We start from the raw sequence: 10,916 nt of genomic DNA on the forward strand, positions 1-10,916 counted from the left end.
CTCATAACATTCGAAATACGTACTGCGATATACTGCAGTACATACTAGAAAATTTCCTATGTCTCGCGTACCCTGAATCGTAGTAGATACTCAGAACATCCCGCAGTATGCGTATAGGATGGAAACAGTCAGAGAATGGTATATCATGCACATATACAGCTATATACGCGAGATCACATATTTGTAGGCTAAGTTGGGTTAAATATTAATGTACACTTTATTTTATGTATAATATATATTTATTTCAATTTTGACGCAGCTTGAGCCAACAGAATTAATTATAAAATTATTATTAGCAATGTTACACCATCGAAAACATAATTATGTCGCTGAATAATTATCATCAATAAATGATGTTAGTAGCATTTTACACCACAGTTTGCTTACAATTTATAAATTTATATATATACTTGTGGCTTGAAGGAGACTTAATTGATAAACTATTATATAATTGAGCGCTGTCAAAAGAATTTCTAACAACTTAGTAACACAGCTTAGATCCGTCTTAAAAAAAGCGTACAACTTTGCTTACGATTTACGTATAAATTCATATATACTTATATGGCTCGAAGGAGACTAACAATTGGATAAACTAAAATTGAGCGCTGTCAAAAGAATTTCTAACAACTTAGTAACACAACTTAGATCCGTCTTAAAAAAAAGCGTACAACTTTGCTTACGATTTACGTATAAATTCATATATACTTATATAGCTCGAAGGAGATCAAGAATTGATCAACTATAAATGAGCGCTGTCAAAACAATTTAATAACACAGCGTTATTGATAGCGTAAAAATTACATTTAATATTGTAATTAATGTACGCATCAAAACATACCTATGCTAATAATGATTACTGTGGCAGCATTTAGTCTCGTTTTTGTACTATTATTGCATTAAAATATTGCTCATTTCATTATTATGCAGTGATAAAATTCATTTATTCTGTGTCTTCTTCTGCGTTATTTGCATTGTCATGTTATCGTTGCCTGTCGAGACGTTTTTTAGCATGGGCTAACCAGATCTTGATTGGATCTGAGATCTGGTCATCAGAAGCATCTGGATGTGTTTTTCGTAGCACAGCTATGAAATAAAATATATTTATAATAGAACATTTTATAATAGAATTTATAATATAAATATGAAAATTGCTTGTAATTAAGTAACTTACTCATAACAACTTTGCATAAATTTAAAGAAGAAAAGCTTTGTTTCTTTTTGGCTCCAAACCAACTATATTTTACAGCTAGTTTGTTTGACAAAATAAGTTTCATTATTCGAACAGAAGTGCTTCTCATTAAATCACTGCGAATACGTGTCAATTGCTTAATCTGTAATAAAGTCTAACATTATTAATAATTATAATAATTAGTTAGATTTAAAACTGTTGTCCTTTCTATCTTAAAAAATACTTTTACATTAAATGCCAACTTCAATTTACCATTTCGTCTCGAAAACTTGTGTCATTTTGTAACTTCCGTTCTAAAATATCCAATTTGTGTTGTTCTTTCAACGGAAATCTTTCAACGTATCAATGTTTTCTTTTTCTTTCTTGTCGAATAAATCAAGTGACAATTTTTCTGATATTTGCTTGACGCTCTTCTTGATATCTCGTATCGCTATTTCCAAGTGTATGATTTTCGAAATCATAAAGTGCCTGAAATTTTCTGTAAGAGAAATACATATTTTTTATTATTAACTTAATTTCTTTGTATTTTGTTATTATAAACAAAAAATCAATAATATTCCATAAAATCTTTGTATCATTTGCAAACGTTTCTCGTACTTTCTTAAAGTAAAAAAGGAGGTACGTACATGTCACGCTAATTCTATATGCAAATAAAACAACAGTGGTAGTTCAAGTACTTACTTTCCAATTTAGCTTCGCAATGATGCCGTAACACAAACTTCAAACCGTCCGTCTTCCTTTTGAAGAGCAATGTAGAGATTTAGATAACGTAGAAATTTCAAAATCAGTCGGAGGACATACAAAGATTCAAACCCCGGAAAAATGTTTAAATCAGAATCGTAGCGCTTCGTACGAAATAGTGCAATAATTAAATGACTGTTACTGCAACAAAATAAGAAATATATGTAAGACAGACGATGAATTACTGCAATGAATTTCAAATAGCGTGAAAAGAGAGGAAATATCTTTGACGATTATCAATAATCAAGATAAAATTGTGAAACGAGCACGAGAATCGATAGAACGAAATTTGTATTCCTTTGTATTTTGTTATTCTAAATAAAAAATCAATAATAATACCATAATTTTTATATCATATCATATCTATCATATCATATCATATCATATCATTCCATATTTTTTAAATTGCTGTTCTAGCGATTAGGTTAATATCGTTTGTTTAGGTTAATGTCAAGCTTTAGCTTGATAATCTGGACACGTGATACGAAATAATTCTAACTAGAAACTATTATTCTGCTGATAATTTTTTCATTATGAACTACATATCTGTACTGAGATATTTTATGCTAAAATTATTAAATGTTATGATCCGATCTTTTTTGTACACATAACCTCAAACTATTGTAAAGTAGAATAATTTCATAAATATATGTAAAAATAATTATATAAAAATATATACTTGATATGTTTTTATTTATATGATTTTAACTTTTTGTAATTATCAAAATAAAAATGAGATAAAATGATTAAATAAATATCGGAGATCCCTCTAATCCGTGTGATACCGCGTGCCGGGCGAGCGAAAAGATAAAGGCGACTGAATTCCGCAGATGGCGTGATGATTGACATCCCATCACCGTACCACGCGTTACTCCTAGGAATATACGCGCGCGACTGAAAGGCATACATAACATGTCGTACGTTGCGTCGATTCTCAGAATATACGTGCGCGAAAGAAAACGAAATGATACTGAACAAAATATTATATATGATAATCTCAGTATGTTAGAGATGATCACAGTACGATCAGTATGAAAATGGGATGATACGCAGGATATCATGTGCTATTAGGGCGGGGGCTCCCCGCCTCCGATCAGAGCTTTGCGCCCCTGACCAGAAGCTCCGCGCCCGTCCTTTTGAATCATGACCGCCCCGCCCGTGACGCAGCCGGGTCTCTCTGTCCAAAATCCAGGATGACGCGTCACCGATACGCGCACCCTGCCCAAAAACATCCCGGTGGAGTAACATGTGGTGGGCTCTTAGACTTAGGCTTTCCGCTAGGGAAACGGGAGCCCCCTCATCACAACAAGGTGGCCCACAACGAGTAACAATTACCATTCCAACAATTTGTTTATTGAGAGATGAATACATGCGCAGAACATATTAAGAATAATATCATTCATTAATATTGCTTAAGGGGGCAGGACCCTTTGGGGGCTCAAAAAATCGATTTTTTAAAAATTGCGTTTTATGAAAGTACATACTTTTAAGAATCAACCATTAAATTTTTATTAAAATGTTTGAAAAATTACGGAAGTTATAACATTTTATTCGAAGTGGTAAAAATTTTTATATGTAGTATTTCTTTTTGATTCTATTTTATTATTTTTTATTATAATAAATACATTTTACTTCAAAGTGTTTGATTAGTAATGCTTCTAGCCAGAAATTACAGAAGACTAATTTAGTAGAATAATTTCTCTATTTTCCTAAAACCTAAATAACTTAACATGTGTTGTTCCTGCGCATCCATCAAAAATGTGCTATAAATAGTAATCTTGATGAATGCACAATGTGTAATCGTTTACATTTATTTTAATGTAAAATGGATATAACATTTATTACAACGATATTTTATATGACTGCAGTATTACTATATATTGTATGCATTTTATATTTCCGGCTATTACTTGTTTGGAAAATTGCAGATTCCAATTCTAACAATAAATTGGCTTATCGTAGATTCACTGAAGTTAGTGATATATCTTAAGGATGACGTAATTTACAAAGCCGGTTTTGAAGGTGATTGCATGTATTTTATAGCCAGCGGAACCGTCGCATTAATCACATTTTCTGGAAAAGAAGTAAGTAACAGAAAAGATTCCCTATAAAATTATCTCAGAAAATCTATATAAACAATGACTTTTCAGAATTTCTATGTAAATTTTATAATTTTTATAATCTCTAGAAAATTTCTCAGATTCTTTTTACGAATTGAAACATGTTTCAATTCCATTACGCGTTTATTTATATTTATTATCGTGCATTGTATTAAACCACTTTTTCATCTCATATCATTCTCCATTGTATTTGCCTCATTCATCCAGAAAACATTTTGTACGCAGAAGGATATTAAATTAGCATCAAATTCCACCGGAACTTTTTACCAAAACAGTATCCTACTGTGTCCGCATTAGGATGTCCAATGTAAACCAAATCTGAAAAACATATCTGAAGTTAAATTAAAACCAATACCAGAACAGATTTGATAACAAAAATGGGATGATAAAATGGTATTAAACATAAAACAAATCTGTTGTAAAATGCGCCTACAAATGATGCCAAACGCAAACCAACTCTGTTGCCAAACGTGCCTTATGAAAAAGTATTACTACTGAAAAAATTACATACAAAATCTGCTATTTTCTGTAATTTCTTTGAATTGGCAGTAATACACAATGTAGAATATATGTGTGTGTACATATACATACACAAGCAACATTTTGATGAATATAATCGTTCAAGTTTCTAAAGAAATCACAGAAAATAGCGGATTTTGTTGTAATTTTCTATGTACAATTTTTTTGGCAGTAACATAAAGGATTGTCGGAGTTCTATTTTCAAATTTGCTTACCTGTTTCCTTTTTCTTCGTTTTCTGTCCGCGCGCACTTCTCCTCTTCTTTCTATTAGGACCTTCTCGATCTCCTTGCTTCTAAGCAAGATTGCCTCGGTTTTCCGCTCGGAACTCTAAAGTTTGGCCATCCACTCTATTCTAAAATGCGATCAACGACCATTTAGCCCGTTGTCTCTATTTCCTTACGCGAGTTTTCTTCGATAATTTCTAGTAGAGTAGGTACCCAAGCAGAACAACAAGTCAAAATGACATCAAAGTGATTCACAATTGTGTCAAAATGACATCAAAATGAATCGCAATTGATTGAAAAGTGACTTTTAATGATCTTGCAGTCACTGTGACATCATTTTGACATCGTGATGACTCCCTGTTCTGCTTGGGTAGGGACAATGGAAATCTTGTTAATCCATTCATGCGTCACTAATTAGATGACGAGGTATATGGATATATTTTGTGCGACCTTTTTTTAACCGCGGACTTTCCATCTTTGTTGCTGGTGTGGTGTCCAGAAACAATAGAATTCCGGCTCTTCGGGTACTGGCGAGTTGACTGGTGGTGCTCCTTATTTGCACGGAACTCCCAACAATATTAAAATAACTGTACAGATTACTTCGATTACGTGCTTACGGTCTTTCGGTTTTGCTTGTTTCGTAGTATCTAGACTTCCGATCCGATTGCGCCGCAGTGCAATGAAACCCGTTTGACTGATCTGCCAGGGAATTCTCACCGTGAAAAGGAAAAATTAAATCAAGCAGAGTCCTCAAGCTTTAAGGAAGAGGATATTAACCGGGCGTACAGCGCATTTTCAGGGACACCGCGTGAATGTTCCCGCCCAGAACGTCTGTCCGTACCCGGTCCTTTCCGGCTCTGCCCCAGAGAGAAATGATAGGTCGGATTGACGTCAAATTGACGTCATTTTGACGGTCGAAATGAGATTAAATTTCACGTCGACATCGATGTTAAAATGTTCAAATTTTGTTAACATCTTTTTGGTACTATAACTCAACGAGAAATGACCTATATCGAATCATATCGAAATGATTTCAACGTCAAATTGATGTCAATTTGACATCAATTCCATTATCATTTCCCAAAAATCATTTAATGAACTGGAAGGATGGAAAAATCACGCCAAAAGTTAAAAGATTTGATTAAAAAATACAATATGCCGAAAAAGTGCGATTAAAACCGATTTAAAAAAAAGTAATTTGAATCGAACGGGATTTCTGAACCGAAAATACGGTATTAAGATCGATTAAAAATAAAATTGAAACCCAGATAGATTTATTAAAACAGAATACATTAATGTAAATGTAATAAATGTTTATTTTACAAAAAAGTATTTTTTGTATCCTTTTTGTTAAAAAAAAATTAAAAAAAGATTAAATTTGAATTAAATATTTAATTCATGTACAAGATTAAATAACAATACAAATTGTTATTTACACGTAAAAATATAAAATTTTATGTTGAACAGTATTCCACACACACACACACACACACACACACACACACGTTACGTATAAAAAATACGAAAGCGAGTATTTGTCTCAAATTTACAATAAGCAGCTTTTAAAAGTTTCACAGAAGTATGAGCTGGGGAGTCGGCTGCGGTAACGCCTAGATATAAAGCCTGTGACCTCCTTCGATTTACGAAAAGATCCACCGCGACGTAGTCAACTAGCAGTGGCGCCAGCACTCACTTATTAAATCTATCATTTTAATCCGAAATTACAGGATTTTATAAATTATGATTAAATCAAATTTTAATATGACGTGAGATGCTAACAATTCTTGTGTGCCATTTTTAAATAAAGAGATATTTTGATGACAACACTATAAATGACTTTAACAAATTTATAAAATTGTTCGAAGGCTATGCTTTTTTTGGCAGTTAATAAACAACTATCAAGAAAAAAAAATAGTTTTCGAACAATTTTACAAATTAGTTAAAATGATTTACAATGTTATTTTAAAGCTTTTTATTTAAAAATAGCACGCAAGAATTTTCAGCGTCTCAACGTATCATTTCTTGTTACTAATGTCAGTATTCCTAAATGTAGTCGCTGTGAGTATTTAGGATTCTTAATGCAACTGATTTAAAATTTTTAAAAATTTTTATATTATGCATTACACTTAAACAATTTATAAAATTAGAAAAATAAAATCTAATAATAATTAGAAAAATAAAATATGATATGTAATATATATCTATAGATTTTGAAAAATTAATACAGATAGTGTAGATGTTGACGTTTAAGTGTCAGATAGATTACATTATATTCTTATTTAAAACAATGCAAATAATACTTTTAAATATTAACTTTTAATTTAATTTAATTTTTTAATGCAATTTTTAATTACTTTATTTTTTATTCAATTTTTAAATTTTACTAAACTTACAATTTTTTATCGGTATTACTATATAACTTAACGAAAAATGACCTATCGAATCAATATCGAAATGATTTCGACATCAAGTTGATGTTAATTTGACATTGATTCCATTATCATTTTATTATAGTTTCTGCAGCGCTCCTTTTTTCTATGCAATCAATAACGGAAAGCTAAACTTCTAAATAATTTAAAGCATGTTACCATGTAAATAAGTTTTTCTATACATACAATTAAATATAATAATAATTTAATTTTTTGTTTTATACATAATTAAATTTTAAATTTCAATTACCGGTAAAAGTTTTTATGTAAAAAATATATATAATTATATATAAAATATGTTTATATATGTTTTCTTACTGTTTGGTTATTTAGAATAATTTTAAAAATTTAATTAAAAAAATTACATTCTTATTTAAAACAATATCAATAATACTTTTAAAAATTAACTTTTAACTTAATTTAATTCTTTTTAATGCAATCTTTAATTTATTAATTTTTTTATTCAATTTTTAAATTTTATTAAACTTAAATTTTTTTATAGGTATTATTTAACTAAACCTATCAAAGATTGTAAATGTTGTTGATGTCTGATTGACGTCGACGATCGACGTCAAATTGACGTCAGTATCTCGACTTGGAAACGCTTTAGGGTGTATTCCGAAAGTTCTATTAAAAATAGTTTTCTTAATTATAAAGTTGGTAGCAGTGTAACTAACTACGCTATGTTCCGTAATGTAAGTTGAATTTGTGATTATTCTTGGCTTGCAAAGATCAGCAGAGAGGTTAGTTTAATTTCTTGTATTTTAATTATTTATAAAATAATTTTAATTATGTATTATTAATTCAAATATTATATGACAATAACTTTGATTTTAAAATAGGAATTGAAGAGCACAAGAACTTCCAAAGACTGAAAATTAACTGTAAAGTTTGTTTGTAGGATAAATTTTTTGATATTGATATTATTTTTTTATAATCTTACACTTATTTGATTTTATATGAAATAAGTATGAAATTATATTATAATAATATGTAATAAAATTTTAACATTTGTAAACATGCCAGCTAAGCTACTATAGTCTCTCCAACTACTTAAACAGAATAAATTTTTTATGCACTCTTAGTGCACACAAATGGATATAATCTAATTTACTTACAATTAATAATTTAAAATTAATCAGAACTTGCGAGTTTTAGCTTCACGGAATTTTTGAAAATCTATCTTTTGCTTAATTCCTATTTTAAAATAAAAATTATTATTAGTAAATATTATTTTAATAATACATGATTAGAATTATTTTAATAAATAATACGTCATGAAAATTATTTTATAAGTAATTAAATTACAAGAAATTAAATTACAACTTTTCCGATGGTCTCTGCAAGCTAACAAAATCACAAACTTAACTTTTATTACGGAACACAGCGTAGTTAATTACAGTGTTATCAACTTTATTATTAAAAGGGATATTTTCGATAGAACTTTCGGAATACACCCTTAGACGCCATCGACGTCAAATTGATGTCGTTTCGACCTATCATTTCTCTCTGGGGTCGCCATGGCAGGTTCCAAGCACAATGACTTGTACTCACAGCCAATGGAGAAGTCCCAGTTTTGCACAGACTGAATCGTACACAGCGAGTTGAATATATCGCAAATTTTTGACTTATACAATTAGATTTGGGTTGGGTTAAGATTAGGAATTCGTGGGGGGTGGATGGAGGGGCTTAGCCCCTCCCCCTTCCAAGCATTTATTTTGTCAAGTCGCTACATTACGTGAATTACGTCGGTATGACAGGTATCCTAACCTCAATAGTCGTCAACTTTAGCGCTTGATATTTCGGTTCGCAAGGCAGTCCGACACTTTTCTGCCAGATTCATTTGTTTTGTTCAAAAACGCGTTGAATGAGTCTAATTTCATCAAAATTGGAGGTGTTTAACTAGTTGTGTCTGATTTATTGTGTGCGCAACTACGACTTACTCTAGCTAGTTATAAATAAATATTATTAAATAAATAAATAAATAAGTGTCGCAACCTAGTCATTGAGCCCTGGTGGCAGGTGTATAGATAATTGTTAAGAATACGGACTGCACCTCCGAGTTTGATGAAATTAGGCTTATTTGACGCGTTTTCACTCAAAATGAAAAAATCTGGCAAGAAAAAGTGTCACTCTGGCTCGCGAACCGAAATATCAAGCATTAAAGTTGGCGATTGCACAGGTTAAGATACCTGTCATCTCGGCGTTATGTAGCGAACTGAGCATGCGCTGTGGTCAAGTTTGCATGCTGGTGACCGCATGCGCATGCATTTACTATAAAAAATTTATTATGTACAAATAATTTATAAATAAAAATTTTGAAATTTATGAATCTGTACAATATTTCTTATAATAACCCAACCTGAATCTTAGTTTTAAATAAAAAATTGTTTTGCATGGAAGTTGAAATTACCGATGTCTGTTTTACAGTGCAATTAATTTTTATCTTAATTTACATGTTACAAAGCACTTTCCACGTGGAGCGAAGTCCATTTCCATCTAAATTAAGATAAAAATTAATTGCACTGTAAAACAGACATCGGTAATTTCAACTTCCATGCAAAACAATTTTTTATTTAAAACTAAGATTCGGGTTGGGTTGGGTTAAAAAAGGGGGGCAAGGGGAAGGGCAAAGCCCCTCCTCCTTTTAAGCATTTACTTTCCGCACGATAACTTAATAAATTTATTCGTTTATCACTAAATCACTTATATTGCTCTGTATTTATGTTTCAAATTTGCGCACTTTTCGTATATGTGTGCCCATGAAGCATGCAAACGTGACCACAGCGCATGCTCAGTTCGCTACATAACGCCGAAATGACAGATATCTTAACCTGTTACAATCGCCAACTTTAACGCTTGATATCTCGATTCGCGAGCCAAAGCGACACTTTTTCTTGTTCAGATTTTCTCATTTTGAGTAAAAACGCGTCAAATGAGCCTAATTTTATCAAAATCGGAGGTGCAGTCGGTATTCTTAACAATTACCAGTGTATATAGCCTGCTTGCCCAAAGGCTTTTAAAATCCATCGGGCGGATCCCGATAGCACACGGGACTAACAGCACACCACCACTTACAGCGACCGAGGGAGTGTCCCAGTTGCGCACAGACCCGATTGGACACCACCAATCATAGCAGTTAATGCCTAGAGTATTTCCATTGGTTGGGTTAGATTAGATTACGTGATTGGTAGTGTCCGATCGGATCTGTGCGCAACTAGGACTCACCCGCGACCGGCTAGGGTTTTTCCGTTGTTTGCGGTTAAATAAGTGAAGATGATCGATTGCTGGGCTATTGAATCGTGCGCTATCGGATCCCGTCCAAATTTATCAACGTTGGGTGTAAAAAGTCAGAACGCTTGAAGTCAAAATAAATAAATAAGTAAACAAGACTACGAAATAAGTTAACAGGTAGCTACATCTACCTGTAGTGCGTTAACTGGTTGCAAAGCTTAATTGGGTCGGAAGTTTTATCCGACCGAGCTGTGGGCCTCCACCAAATAGCGTGGAACATCGTAATCCATGAACATGTGATACTGCTTGAATTATGTAGCACTATCATTGATATTGTGGCTAGCGTTTTACGATCTACAATACTCAATTTAGACAGATTCTTGACCGTCTTTTTGGGTATAGCTCCTCGCGTTCCTATCACAATTGGTAGGATTTCCGCAGCGCTTGCTCCTATAATT

The 10,916-nt window shown here is 32.0% G+C and overlaps 1 long non-coding RNA gene across 1 annotated transcript; it reads right to left on the reverse strand.

The window, feature by feature from the left end:
• Positions 1–179: 179 nt before the first annotated feature.
• Positions 180–2,516, reverse strand: LOC120359307. The gene is made up of 4 exons (XR_005576111.1): positions 1,871–2,516; positions 1,442–1,667; positions 1,172–1,331; positions 180–1,083 (listed from the first exon to the last, which is right to left on the reverse strand). It is a non-coding gene; the product is annotated as an uncharacterized LOC120359307 (long non-coding RNA).
• Positions 2,517–10,916: the final 8,400 nt, after the last annotated feature.

The sequence above is a fragment of the Solenopsis invicta genome, chromosome 13 (assembly GCF_016802725.1).
Source record: "Solenopsis invicta isolate M01_SB chromosome 13, UNIL_Sinv_3.0, whole genome shotgun sequence".
Classification (NCBI taxonomy): domain Eukaryota; kingdom Metazoa; phylum Arthropoda; class Insecta; order Hymenoptera; family Formicidae; genus Solenopsis; species Solenopsis invicta.